The 14716-nt window shown below is 37.7% G+C and overlaps 1 protein-coding gene across 9 annotated transcripts in view; it reads left to right on the plus strand.

Annotated features, from left to right (window-relative positions):
* The window catches only part of Ddr2 (discoidin domain receptor tyrosine kinase 2), a 153774-nt gene that overhangs the window by 58587 nt on the left and 80471 nt on the right, over positions 1-14716 (plus strand). Inside the window, exon 1 of one of the 9 annotated variants that reach the window (XM_046428977.2) lies at positions 7038-7177. The exons of 7 other annotated variants lie outside the window; for them this stretch is intronic. The gene's annotated coding sequence lies outside the window, so the exon portion shown is untranslated. Of the gene's footprint in view, positions 1-7037; positions 7178-14716 lie in introns of those variants that run through there. One more of the 9 variants, XM_058574142.1, reaches the window with a different exon arrangement.

Here is a 14716-nt window from a genome sequence, read left to right on the forward strand (position 1 = left end):
CCTTTGCTGTGCAGAAGCTTTTTAATTTGATGCCAACCCACTTATAATTCTTGGCTTTATTTCTTTAGCTTTAGATTATGTTGAAGTGTTGACCCTTTGTATTCTCCTAGCAGTTGCAATGTTTATGATCGAATTCCTAGGTCTTTGATTCATTTTTGATTTGTGTGTGTGTGTGTGTGTGTGTGTGTGTTTGCAGACTGAGAGATAAGGATCTAGTCTTATTCTTCTACTTATGGATACCCAGTTTTCCAAACACTATTTGTTTAAAATACAGGCTTTTCAATGTGAAGTTTTGGTACCTTTGTCAAAGATCAACTGATTGTATCTGTGAGGGTTTCTCTCTGTCTTCTATTCCGTTGATCTTCATGTCTGCTTTTATGCCAATAGCAAGTTGGTTTCATTACTGTTACTCTATACTGTAATTTAAAATCAGATTCTCCCATCATGTACAACCATAATCCTGGAATCCCAATTAAAATAAGATATACTCCATATTTACATAAATATATCAAAATATGCTATACTGTCATGTATATCTAAAAAGAACAAATAAAAACAATACATGCAAGGAATTTGATTTCAATTTTTATTTCACCCTCATGTTTCTCTCTTCCTCCCATCACCTTTTCTCTTTCTTCTACTCCAATGATCTTCCTATCACTTCTTTATTTATTTTCTTTTGATTGGGGTGTGTGTGTGTGTGTGTGTGTGTATACACACGCACATACATATATATGTAAAATTCCCTTTGATATATTTATATATGCATATAAAATGATTTTGTTAAATTCATTCCCTATTTCCTCTCCTTCCACAATTTTATTCCCCCTCTCTCATTTTCAACTCCATTGATCTTCCACATATATTTATCATATTTGATACCCCCTTTCTCCAGCATCACTCTTATTGCTCAGTGTTGCTTTTGCTATTCTTGGTCATTTGTTCTTCTATATGAATTTTAGTATTGTTTTTCTATTTCTGTGAAGAATGTTATTGGTATTTTGATGGGGCTCACATTGGATCTGTAGATGGCTTTTGGTAAAATGTCTATTTTGACAATATTGATTGTGCCTATCCAAGCATATGGGAGGCCTTTCCATCTTCTGAGGTCTTCTTCAGTTTCTTTCTTCAGTGTTGTATAATTTTCATTATGGAAGTCTTTCACCTCCTTGGTTAGATTTATTGCCAAGTAGTTTTTGTTTGTTTGTTTTTGAGGCTATTTTGAATGGAGATGTTTTTCTGATGTCTTTTTCAGCAGATTCATTATTGGAGTATAGGAAAACTATTGATTCTTGAAGAACAAAGTGCTAAGTGAAATAAACCAGACTCAGAAAGTCAGGGATTAAATGTTTTGTCTCATACACAGGAGCTAGATAGAAATAAGCAATTTTTAAAATGGGCATCTCAGGAAAATAGAAGGGAGAATTGTAGAGAAGAAGAAGAAGGGGATCAAGGTGGAAGGAGGAAGCTTGGGAAAGGAGAGGAACTATGGAATTAAATTGACCAAATTAGGCTCTGTGTGTATATATGATTATATTACAGTAAATTTCACTTTTATGTATAATTATAACGCACCACTTTAAAAAGCACAATAAGTAAATAAAAGGAAGGCCAATAGAGTAGTGAAAGGGGATCAGGGAGAGTGAAGAGAGGGAAAGAAGTACTGGGTATGGAAGGAGATCAAATTGTGTTATATGCATTTATGACTATGTCATAATGAACCCCACTGCTATGTATAAGTATAGTGCACTGATAAAATCATTTTAAAATGCTTAAATGTAAATGTACCAAAGCATGTTCAGAACTTATACACTGAAAATTTTAAAAATCCAATAGAACAAATGAAAAGAAGATCTCAGTAAGTGGAGATACATACTGTGTTCTGGGAATTACTCAACATAGTGAAGATATGGTAAAGATGAATATAATTCTCCCCAAATCAATATATATAAGTTTAACATAATTCTCACGAAAATCTTAGTAATTTTTTGTGGATATAGACAACATTATTCTATGTAATATTACATGTAAATTCATGCAGTATGGGTCCTTGAGAACTCTGAAACACACACACATAAGTGGAATACAGAAAACACATGTGCATGCAAAAAAACACATACAGCACCCTTAGCACCAAAGTCATCTATGTGAATACTACAATAAATACCCATGATTAAAACCAAGCAAGAAAATTTTAAATCTGTATAAGTATTAACACTCAAACTTGAACTGGGTCATAAAAATATTCCCTCTTAAGCTCATGATGCAGTATAGATGATTGGTTAGAAGTGCAAATTCAAGGAACAGACTGCCTGGGTTTAAATCACAATTTCCCTCCAAAGCACCTATGGTAACACAGGAGATAAAATGTTTACAGTATGAGAGCTGTAACCTAATCAGATCATCCTAGTTTGAACGGACTGACTGGGTGGTAACTGTGGTCAGGTGGGGTGTGGCTGGAGGAAGCCTGTCACTGGGGACATTCCTTGGAAGGTTCATCTTTCTTGCAGGCACCTCCTGCCCTATCTCTGCTTCCTAGTTTCCATGAGCTGAGCACCTTTTCTCTGCCATGCTCTTCCACCATGATGTTCTGCCTCACCTCAAGTCCAGAGTGGAATTGATGGTCCACTGTGGACTGAACCTTCTGAAACTATGAACCCAAAACCAATTCCATCAAGTTGTTCTGATTAGGTATTTTGGTCCCAGCATTGAGAAGTTGACCAACATATAAATTTTTGAGAGGATTTGATCTTTTCCGGTGCTTTCCCAGCTGTCTTCTGGGAGCCAATAACTCTGGATATTCTAGTCCCAGTTTTCATTGTAACTTCCTGTGATACCATGAGGGTGGTGTGACATGTATTCTCTTAGGACTGAAGGGATTATGTTATGGTCTTAAAGCAGTTATATATCTGATCTCAAAATGAATAATGACACTGAACAGGCACTTCACAGAAGAAGAAATATGAAGGTCAACAAGTATGTGAAAAAAATGTTCAACATTCTAACAGAGAAATGCAAATTAAAACTACACTGAGATTCCATTTCACTTCAGTCAGAACAGCAATTTTTAAGGGTACAAGTTAAAATAAGTGTTGGTGAGGATGTGGGGGGAAAGGTACACTCATATATTGCTGGTGGGACTGAAAATTGGTGCAATCACTCTGAAAAGCAGAATGGAGATTCCTCAGAAAACTTGGAATGGAACCACCATTTGATCCCGTTATCCCACTCCTTGGCATATACCCTAAGGACTTAAAATCAGCATACTACAGTGACACATCCACACCAATGTTTGTAGTAGCTCAATTCACAATAGCTAAGCTATGGAATGTGGTATATATACCCAATGGGATATTACTCAGCCTTAAAGAAGAATTAAATTATGGCATTTGCTGGAGGCTATAATGCTAAGTGAAATAAGCCAGTTCCAAAAAATCAAAGGCTAAATGTTCTCTCTGATATGTGGATGCTAACATACAATATGCTGAGGGGAGGGAAGAATAGAAGTTCATTGGATTAGACTAAGGGGAATGGAAGGAAGGGAGGGAGAATGGGAATAGCAAAGAGAGTAAAATGAATTGGACATAACTCTCCTATGTTCATATGTGAATACACAAATAGTGAAACTTGACATCAGGTACAACCATAAGGATGATATCCTAATTAGAATAAGCTATACTCAATGTATGTATAATATGTCAAAATACACTCCACTGTCATGTGTATCTAAAAGGAACAGCAACAAAAACCATACAGCTAAATTTAATTAAAGCTTTTCAGAATTGAGCTACATTTGGTATAGTATCTACACTTTGTTTATCTCTGCTTTGATAGGCATTTCATTGGCATTATTCATTTTTTTAAAATAATTTGAAGCACAGCTTTTAATAACCTCAAGCACTGGAAGAATCTGAGTATTCAGGGTATACACACCAAGTAATAATGGAGTAGTGGGGTAGATCATTCTTGTGGGTTCATTTTTATATGTTGGTGCAATCAGAAAAGCAAGACATGATGTAGATGAATGTCTGGTATTTTCACCCTCAAACTTTTGCAACTGCATCTCAGTCTACTAAAAGTTTCCAGGTCAACTCAGTCCAAAGGTGATTGTTTTGGAAACTTTGAATGAGATTGGTTCAGCCACTTTGGTGTTATGCAAGTGAAAGGGTGGGAATAGTTGAAAGAGCCTTTGCTTTGGACTGGTTCTAAGTGACTTTTACTAAAGGGAATACTTGAGCGTACATTAAGAATGGGACAAGTAAGACTGAATATGTCTCCACTCCAAGAACCAGCACACACAAATGGATACAACCTTTGGTTCTGATTGGTGTGAGACTTCTCTGTCTCTTTTCTCTTCATTCGCTCAGGCACATTTACCACCAGTCCAAGTGGTATGCTAGCCTGTGTAGGGTACACTCTATTTTCTGGGCACTCCTAAATATTTAGTACATGTTAATTCATTTAATCCTATGAACACCATAAGTGGTAAATAGATTTGTTAAATCTTACTGATATGGCAACGGAGGCATGAAGAGGTAGGTATCTCACGCAAGATAAATAAGTGGTTCAGCCAGGATTTGAACTTGGGCAGCAAGTGGCTCTACAGTCTAAGCTCCTAACCACAACAGTACAACTGGCTCTGTAAAATCTACTAATTGTAAGCTCTGTTAGTTGAGGAACATTTATATACTATCTGTATTAAAAAAACAAAAGCTTGGTTTGGGTTTTGAATCCACCCTTAGGAAGACTTTGTCATGACTCAGAGAGGAGGGGCATCCAGGGTGCGTCAGTGGACGTGAGACTCCCAGCGCTGTCCTGGGTTGAACTGAATCGTGCTTCTGCCAGAACTCTGGCTGGAGAGACAGCCCAGAGAAAGTACCAAGAGGCAAAGGGTAATCTAAGAGTTTTTAGCTACCGGTGTGTCCGTCGGCACCTGCAAATCATAGGTTGACTAGTCCGGGCTATGATGCTGGTCTCCCCAGATTTTTGTTAATGTGTTAGTCCATTGGAACTTATTTCTGCTGATGATGAAGACCCAGGTCCCTGGGTTGCCCTTACAGTGTTCTGCCAGAAAATTGCTCACACTCTTGTTGTGTGACCAAAGTTCCATCATTCAGACTGATTGTCATGAGGCTTCATTCCAGTAATCTGTGTTGGCTTTGTATATTATTTGTGCATCTCTTCAGGCTAGAGTCAGTGCTGTAGATTTGGACTATGGCTCTGGTGCCAGTTGCAATGTATTCTGCAAGGATAACCAAGGACAGGGCAACAACATTCTGTCACGTAGAACATTTATGGAAACTCACATGGATGTCTACTATGTGTGGTGATGGCTAATTCTTGTATTTCCAGAAAGATACTAGGTACTGTTTAGTGCTCTCGGCAACCCTACATGGTGAGAGAAGTTATTAAACTCATTTTGCAATTGAAGAAGTGTAAGCAAAGAGAGGGAAAATAACTTGCCCTAGGTTATACAGTAAATAAGTAGAGGAATTAGGATTTAATTTCAGGCAGTTTTAATTTAAGCCCAGGCAGTTAAAGCCTAACGTTTGTGCTCTTGACCACAAGGCTAGCTCACTTGACCTCTGCCAGCCCTTATAGGGGGAAGTCCTGGGTAACATGGACAATTCCTGCAAAGACTGACTTGTTGGTTTCAGTTATTTACGTTTTTGGTGTTCCTGGGTTTACTTTAAGTTGATGAACTTCTGGAAAAAAAATACAAGGGGGTCATTTATGAATAATTCTTTGTGGGTTTTGTTTGTTGTTTGTTTAAGTACTTGAGATTGAACCCAGACCACTAAGCTACATTTCCAGTCCTTTTATTTTGAGTCAGGGTCTCACTAAGTTGCCCATGTTGGCCTTGACCTTGTGATCCTCCTGCCTCAACCTTCTGAGATGACAGGTGCGCACCACTATGCCCAACTACTTTAAGGTTTTATTTCAGGCTACTTTTTCAAAGAACTTACCAAGAACTCAGAAGACAGATGCTGAGTCATTAGGGACTAAGTTTATTTATTCCCATCTCATTATCTAGTATGATATAATAAAGGGCATTAGGTATTGAGCACAGAAGCTGGGGACTATCTAAATTACTTTATGGGTGTTTCCTCACTCTATGCTTGTGACTGCTCCCTGAGAGCTCAACCATGATTATCCCCATTTTATGGAAGAGGAAATTGAAGTTCAGGGATATTATAAAACCCATTCTCAGTCAGTCAGCTTGTAAGCCATAGAACTGCGTAGGAGTCCAGGCAGTCTGGCTCCAGATAATTCCATGTTCTTCATTAACCACCACTCTAGGGTGGAAAGACCACCGGGCTTGGCTTAGGACACTCACGCCAACTCTGCCAAAATGGGACGTGGCTGAGTCATGCCTTCTCTCTTGTTCTTCCTCATTTGTTCATTCAACAGCTATTTCTAGGAGACCTACTGTGTGCTGGGCATTGTTAGTGCTGGACACAAACTAGCAAGACTTGGTCTAGGCTTTTCTAGAGTTTACAGTTGAATTTTCAGTTTCCTCATCTATAATAGATGAGAATAAAAATAGTCAAATATTTCCCATCTTCTTGAAAGTGCTTTTTAAAAAGCAATGTTTTATAGGCATTGTTGTGCTTTCTTTAATGTTCTCTAAAATTTCCAAGTCAGTGACTTACCGTGACTAAAAATACATTAAAACAATTATAACGCTGACTGATTTTTGTATGAATCACACAGGCCCTCATCCCTATTCCTGAGATTCTTATATGCTGACCCCTCCTGCCGGTCCTGGGTATTATTTTGATTAAGAATTGTATCTTTGCTCTAAAAACAAAGAGAAGTTAAAGTTGCTAATTGCTTTTGAAATGTTGGGGTTATATCTTTCATTCTTTCACCCAGTTTTGAGCTCTTGGGATTTTGTGGCAAATAAAACTTTACTCATTCTTTTTACTGAAAACCCCTTTCCCCCACGGGGCATTGTTGGTGTGACTCATGTGCTTTCCTGCCATTTGACATTTCCCCATCCTGTTTTTGGAGGGAACAGCAAGCGACATGCCCATGTGTCTGACACAGCAGGCTCCTCCTCCAGGGCTTTGTGAGTAGATGATATTTGGCTCTAAGAAATGCCTGGACTGTTTTTACTCTGAGATTTTCATGGGAAAGGACACTTCACAGACCTCCTAGGAACACGAGTTGCCTTGTAAGTATCTCCTGAAGACTGGGCACTGGAATGATTGACTTCTCTAACCTACCGCCTTCCATTTGATTGTGCTTTACCCCATGTTGTTCTCTAAATGCTTTCTGGATTCCTTTTAAACTCTCAGTGATGGTGTCATGGTGTATTATTAATAAACATGACATACATGCTTGTTGTACTGAAGAAGTGGAGAGCAGGACTCTCATAATTATTATTAAAAGAATATATTTACTTAGGATTCTAAAAGAAATAATAGACACGGTAAAAAATGCAGTTTAATTAAACTAACATCAATGCAGACTCTATACACAGTGACAGGCATATAATGATGAATAAAAGCAGTGTGTAGTGATGTGCTGGCAAATACTTTACAACTGGCTCTCTATAAGAGGTGTTTAGGCCTTTTCCAGTTTCCATTGTGTAAATATTCTTCCCATGGTTGATTCTGAGCTAGCAGGGTGATGTCAACTGGCTCTCAGAATTCCTGAGCATCTAATAATCACTTCTCATGAGGCTGTACAAGCTGGTCCTGTACTCTACTGTCAATGTCTGCTTTAAAAATTGTCAGTTTAGACTGGAATCTATATAAATTGCAGTGCAGTGTGATAAAGCAGTGTTAGAAGTATGCACAAGTTACAAGGTGTCCCAGGGACACCTTGATTCAGTTCTGTAGTGGCCATATCCACATGGTAAACTGTAGGGTAAGGAAGAATTCTAGGAAGGTAGGAGACAGGGGCCTTCTGAGCATCCTCACTGCCTTCAAGCCCAGCAGAAATGCCTTGGCTTGTCTTGAAGGTCCCTGTCAGACTAGCCTCACTTCACCTCACTAAACTTTCCTTCCACATTTCCTGACACAAACCTACTCTGGCCAATTCAGCCCAGAGTTTTCACAGTCTTGGGAACAAATCCCTGCTGTGGCTTATCCCACTCTCTCCATTTTGGAAGTGATTTCTTTTCATCTCCTTTTCCCGCCTTTACTCACCCTCTTTTATGAGCAGCATAAAATTTATTTAATTATTCATTCAATAATAGGCATTCATTTATTTAATTATTCATTAAATAAATGAATGCATGTTGAGCTAGATCTCTATCATAGGTCAAGGCCCAAATCACAGAATACACTGCCATAAGGGGAAAGACTGACAAAATAGATTACGTTAAAGTTAAGAATTTATGTTCATCAAAGTCACTGTTAAGAAAAGGAAAGGCAAACAATAGAGTCAGAGAAAATATTGAAATACTTATACCCAAGAAAGGGCTTGTATTCAGAACATATAAAGAACCCTCACAAATCAATCAGCAATAGGCAAAAAGAGGGGAAATAGAATTGGATGTAAACTTCATAAGAGTGGCTATCCAAATAACATATACAAAAGTAGGCCAACCTACTGCATCTCCACTTTAGTCATTAAGGAAATGAATATCACGACACACCTGCCCCCCAAAGTGGCTACAACTCAATAGAGCTGTAATAGTATTATTGAGGATTTGGAGCAATGGAAAAATAGCAAATCTAGAGTTGAAATCGGAACAACCCCTTTGAAAAATATTTTACAGTCTCTATTATAGTTGCACAAATGCATTCTCTAAGATTCAGTAGTTACTCTTCTAGATAAATAGCTTAATAATATGTATATGTACAAAGAAGAACAGTAGAGTGAAGGATGGTATCAAGGGTCAGGAAGGGTGTAAAAGGGGAGGAACCACAGAGTGCTATGTGCATATGTGAATCTATCACAATGAATTCCACTTTTATGTATAGCTATAATATAACAATTAAAAACACAATTACAAGTAAATAGAAGGAAGACCAGTAGAGTAGAAAAAGAAGTTCAGGGAAGAAAGGAGGAGAGAGAAGAAAGTGCTGAAATACTGGGGATTGAAATGAATCAAATTAGGTTATATGCATGTATGAATGTCAAAACCAACCCCACTATTATGTGTAACTAAATGCACTAAAAAAAAACATTAAAAATGTATATACATATGTTAACCTGAAGGTATGTTATTGGAATGTTCATTTAGTATCATTAAGTAATGGTTCTAAATTGGAAACATCCAGATATTCATTAATACTAAATAAAATAAATTATGGATTATTTATAAAGTAGAATCCTATACAGCTGTGAAAAGTCATAAAGTATGGGGCTGGGGTTGTGGCTCAGTGGTAGAGCACTCACCTACCATGTGTGAGGCCCTGGGTTTGATCCTCAGCACCACATAAAAATAAATAAATAAAATAAAGGTATTGTGTCCAACTACAACTAAAAAATAAATATTTTTCTTTTTTTATTGATTTTATTTTTTTTAAATACACGGCAGCGGAATGTATTACAATTCTTATTACACATATAGAGCACAAAAAAAAGAAGAAAAAAAAAAAGAAAAGGCATAATCACAAGATGGATGAGTCTCACAAATTTGAGTGAAAGGTGTCATACTCCAAATAATAAATGGAATATATGTATATAATGTTCAAAAACAAATAAAAAAATTTATGGAGTTAGAGGTCAGCTTAATGGCTTCCTTTGGAAAGGACCAAAGAAGGTAGTGATTGGGATAGTCCTGTTGAGGGCTTCTGAGTTACTGAGGATGTTATATTTCTTGCCCCAAGTGGTGATACATGGGTGTGTTCATTTTGCTCTACGGATTGAACATCCCTAAGCCCCAAATCTGAAAGCTGAAACTTTCTGAGCTCCAGTAGGATGATGAAAAATTTTTAGATTTTATAACATTTTGGATGTTGGATTTTTGGGTTAGGAATTCTTTTTTTTTTTAAAACAGAGAAAGAGAGAGAGAGAGAGAGAGATAATTTTTTAATATTTATTTTTTAGTTTTCGGTGGACATAACATATTTATTTTGTTTTTATGTGGTGCTGAGGATAAAACACAACACCCTGCGCATGCCAGGCAAGCACGCTACCGCTTGAGCCACATCCCCAGCCCCAAGGAATTCTTAACTAGTAAAGTCAATGAAAACATTTCAAAACCTAAAAAACTGCAATCTGAAACACTTCTTTCCCCAAACATTTCAGATAAGAGAACAACCTGTAATTCACCTTTGTATTCAAATCAATAGCATTTGTATACATTTTTGTGTGTCTTATATTGTCATTAACTTAAAAAAAATGGGGTTTCTGAATGAAAGTGTTAGAAATAGCCACGAATGTTTTTCTGGATCATGTTTGTATTTTTTCTTTTGACGTCTCTGTCTTTATCAATTTATTCATTAAACAGATATATATTGAATGACTATACATGCCAGGAGGATTCTTTGGATTTTGAGGATTAACAAAACAGGGAAGTTACTATTCTCATAGAACTTACATTCTCATGGGAATGGAAAGGCAATTGAACAAATACACAAAATATCAGTTGGCAATAAATGCTCCCGAAGTAATATTGGGGTAGGAAGATAGAGAATAATGGAGATGAGCTGAGGATTTGGGCACTTAGAAGGCTTTATTTTATGTCGGAGGGTTGAAGAAGACTTCTGGTAAGGCAGTATTTGTTTAGAAACCTGAATTCAGTGGAAGCCTGGGAGGTATGTGAGGAAAGAGCATTCCTGGCAGACAGAATTTTAAGTGCAAAATTCTGGTTTAAGAGGAGGCCAGCCTTGAAGCAAGAAAGTCAAGCCTCATTCTGGACTTCTCTCTTCTTCACCTTTTTATTCAAATCAAATCATGACTATTTGCTTCCATACCTAAATTCTTCTTAATCCGTCCACTCTTTCTCCATTCCTACCATTATTGTCTATTTGGGCAGTGGTTTCTTAATATGGCCTTCTCATTTCCCAATTTTTTCTCCTCTGATTTTAAGTGACTTATCTGATTATGACACTCTTCTTCTTCCTAAAGTCCTCCAGTGGTTCTCTTTTGTGCTCAGAGAAATTTCCTATGAGGTTTCTGCTTCCCTGTCTGGTCTCAACTTCTTGCTGGCTGGGTTGTCTATTCCATGCTCAAGTCATGTTAAAAAGATTCCATTTCCCCAATCCATTTGAGCTCCCTAGTTTTGGGGCCCGTCTGTCTACATAAGGGTGCTTCTTCTTGCAGCACTCTTTCCTCCACCTACTCATTTCATGTATTGTGCAACCCTTAGGTCTCAGCTGAGGTGTTTTGTCTGGAAGACTTCCAGTCCCTTAACCGAGACCAGGTGTTGTTTCACCGGCTCTTATAGCATCCTGTGCTTTCCTGATTGATCATATCATCTTATATTAATTTGTAATTGACTTATTCTTTTGAATCTCCCACTGAACTCTAACACAACAGGTGGGAAATAACTCTGTATGTTTGAATCCTCATTCTTTAGCCTAGTTCCTGACATTCAGAAATTGTTTAATAAATATTAAATAAATGAATGCATGTTGAGCTAGATCTTTATCATATGACAAGAGTCTAGAAATACTTTTATAAGTAACTGATAGAAACATCTTACAGCCAGAAAAATATTTGTCAACTCACAAAATCCAGACCAGCTTTGTGTTTAAGTTTTTATCCTTGGTCATTTTGTGTTCTATTATTCATAACCATTATCTTTCAATTTTTTTTTTGAGAGAGAGAGAGAGAGAGAGAGAGAATTTTTTAATATTTATTTTTCAGTTCTCGGCAGACACAACATCTTTGTTTGTATGTGGTGCTGAGGATCGAACCCGGGCCTCACGCATGCCAGGCGAGCGCGCTACCGCTTGAGCCACATCCCCAGCCCTATCTTTCAAATTTTAACATTACTGCATTTTATTCAATCACATGTAAAATTCCAGTTCAAAAAACTTTGAATGTATCTGTGAAAACATTCCAATGTAGAGATTCAAATATCTTGCTCTGATTGCAGGACTATATCATTATTGTGACTGAGTTCCAGAACTGAGTTTTTATTTCTAGAAAAAAAAATTCTGAAACTTTATGAGTTCTGTCAAGTTTTTGGCATACTAAGGTGAACATTCTTTCCAATTTGTCACAGACCCTTCATATGGAAATGAAAACTTTTTACATGATGAAAGGGTGGGAAAGACAAGAAAGATCTTAAGCACATGCTTTGCGTCTATATGAGAAACGACGTTATTGATTCCTGTGAGGTTTGACTGTAGGAAAGCTGGAAAGGGCTTAAAATGGGGATATGCAGCACTGTGCCAAGGTGTTTTGAACATTGTTTTAAGGATTATTTGGAGAATATAAATGTTTGAACATCAGATACACTTATATCCATCATTTATTGAATAATCACTATATGTAGGACACTTTAATAACTGCTTTAAGTAGATTATTTTATTGAATTTTAATAACAGCCATTTGGGATCACGACCATTATCCCATTTTACATAGGAAAGGTTGAGTGATTTGTTCTAGGTCACACAGCATATCAGTGGTAGGATAACTTGAAATGTAGCCAGCTACTAATCATCACTAGGCTCCTCAACCTCCCATATTAAAAAAAAAAATATATATATATATATATATATATATATATATATATATATATATATATATATCTCAACTAACACATTCTAGAGCTAAATGCATTTTACTTTAGGTTACTGCTGTGGGATTATCCATGATATAATGCATTCATGTGCTTAAAGGGTAGAAGAGAAGTGATAGCAAATTTTATTTGTACCAAAGAAGGATTGAAAGAATATTCTTTATACCAAATAATACTAAAATAAGTGTCACCAAGCAAGATTTCTCAAAAGAAGATCTCTAAATTGTGTGTGGGGCAGCTGACTTTATTCTGAGCAAAAAGAGTCTGTACTCTGTAGAAATTGTGACCCTAGAGAGGAAGAGAGCGGGAACAGCTGGCCATCTTTCCCTTCAAGGGCTGGGGGCCTCCTCTGGGCCTCTGGGCTCAGCGCTCTGCCCAGGGCGGATTTGTTTGGCTGTGACTCTTCCTTCAGTTTCTCTCTCCGGGTGTCGTATTTCATGAGCTCTGGGGCTGAGGCTGCTCCTGCCTGTTTCAGCCAGAGCCTCTGGCTTTCATCTCTGCTTCCTTGGCCTGAGCTAGGTGAGGGTTTGAAAAATGACACTGATTGGATGCACATTTGGTGGCAGTGATGGCTGGACAAGCCCCCTCACCAATCCCCAGGCCCAAATGAAACTGACAGCTACACCCTCCTGGTTGGGGCCCAGACCACTACCTTATTAAGACAGGCTTCTTCTCCCCTCCTCCCCACCCACACCCTCAATGCTTGCCAAGCTCAATGCTGAAATCAGAGGGGAGTCATGTCCCCCCCAGCCTTCTTCCTTGTCCCTGCTCCTTACCCCAGTCTTCTATGTGACTGAAAGCCCCTAGTTGTCTGACTATGCATTTCTTCTGTTCGAGATTCCTGGATTTACTTCCTTATTTCTGGGACTAGAATCTCCACTTCTTGGCTGAGATTTCTGTGGTACAATAGGCTCTACACTCCTTTCACTCAATCCCCCATGAATCCAATCATGATCTTATGGAGGAGAGCTCAGCAGAAAAGTAATAACACATTTCTCCTTGAAATTTGTTTGTTGAGCTTCATGGGTAAGAATTACCGGCTAGAGTATGTATTTCTTAGAAGAGATGGAACTACAGAAATTTTTAAAAAGGAACTAAGGACTGTCCGTCCCCAGGAGTACACGGAGCAGCCCAACTATTGGAACCAAAGTTGGGTCTCCTGGGTACGTCATAAAATCCAGTCATAAGACCCTCCTGGCAGGAAAAATTAAAACTGCAGAGTCTCACAAAGTCTTCTGCTGAAAACTGAAGTATCCCAACAAGTTTATAAGAAATTTGTAGAATTAGATATACTTGGAGAAATAAGTTCTAGTAAGAAGATTGAACCTGACAACTTTTCATGCTAACCTGGACTGCTTCTTATTATAACAAAGGAGGTGGGGGCTTTTTGTTTGTTTTTGCTTGCCAATATATTGTAATTTTATGATTATTTGATATGTATGAGCCTAGCCATGGACTAAGGAGAGTCAAATGTATTTACTATGCAATGAGACTAGTTCCAGTTGTTTAAACAGCTCCAGTTGTAATAATAGTACGTTAAGACTTGATGCCAAGATCTGATCTCAGTATTAACTCATTTATTACTCAAGCTAGTCTTCTCAAGCAGCACTGCTATTAGCATCCCATTTTTAGAGGAGAAAGCTAAGGGCTGGGTATTACCTAACTTGTTTAAAATCACTCAGCTATGTAAAGGTTAGAGTTGAAATTGAAAGCCAGGCACTCTGGTTCCATAGCCTGTGTCTCAGCCACTGAGCTATAAAGCTCGATAGTGTTATTAAAAGGAGAGACTGTGTAGGATTAGATGGGCTGGTGTTATTAATTCTAACCCTAAGATTTATAGTCATTAATAATAGAGCAACTGCCATTGAAAGAAATTCTGAAAGAGACTCTGAATAAAATCTGCTATATTTGGGCTGGGGTTGTGGCTCAGTGGTAGAGCGCTTGCCTAGCATGTGTGAGGCACTGGGTTCTATTCTCAGCACCACATATAAATAAATAAAATAAAGATCCATTGACAATTAAACAATATTTTTTTAAAAATCTGCTATTTTGCTGGTTACTAAT

Source organism: Marmota monax, unplaced genomic scaffold (assembly GCF_021218885.2).
Source record: "Marmota monax isolate L192 unplaced genomic scaffold, Marmota_monax_Labrador192_F-V1.1 WCK01_AAM20220418_F8-fsc00145, whole genome shotgun sequence".
NCBI classification, from domain to species: Eukaryota; Metazoa; Chordata; class Mammalia; order Rodentia; family Sciuridae; genus Marmota; species Marmota monax.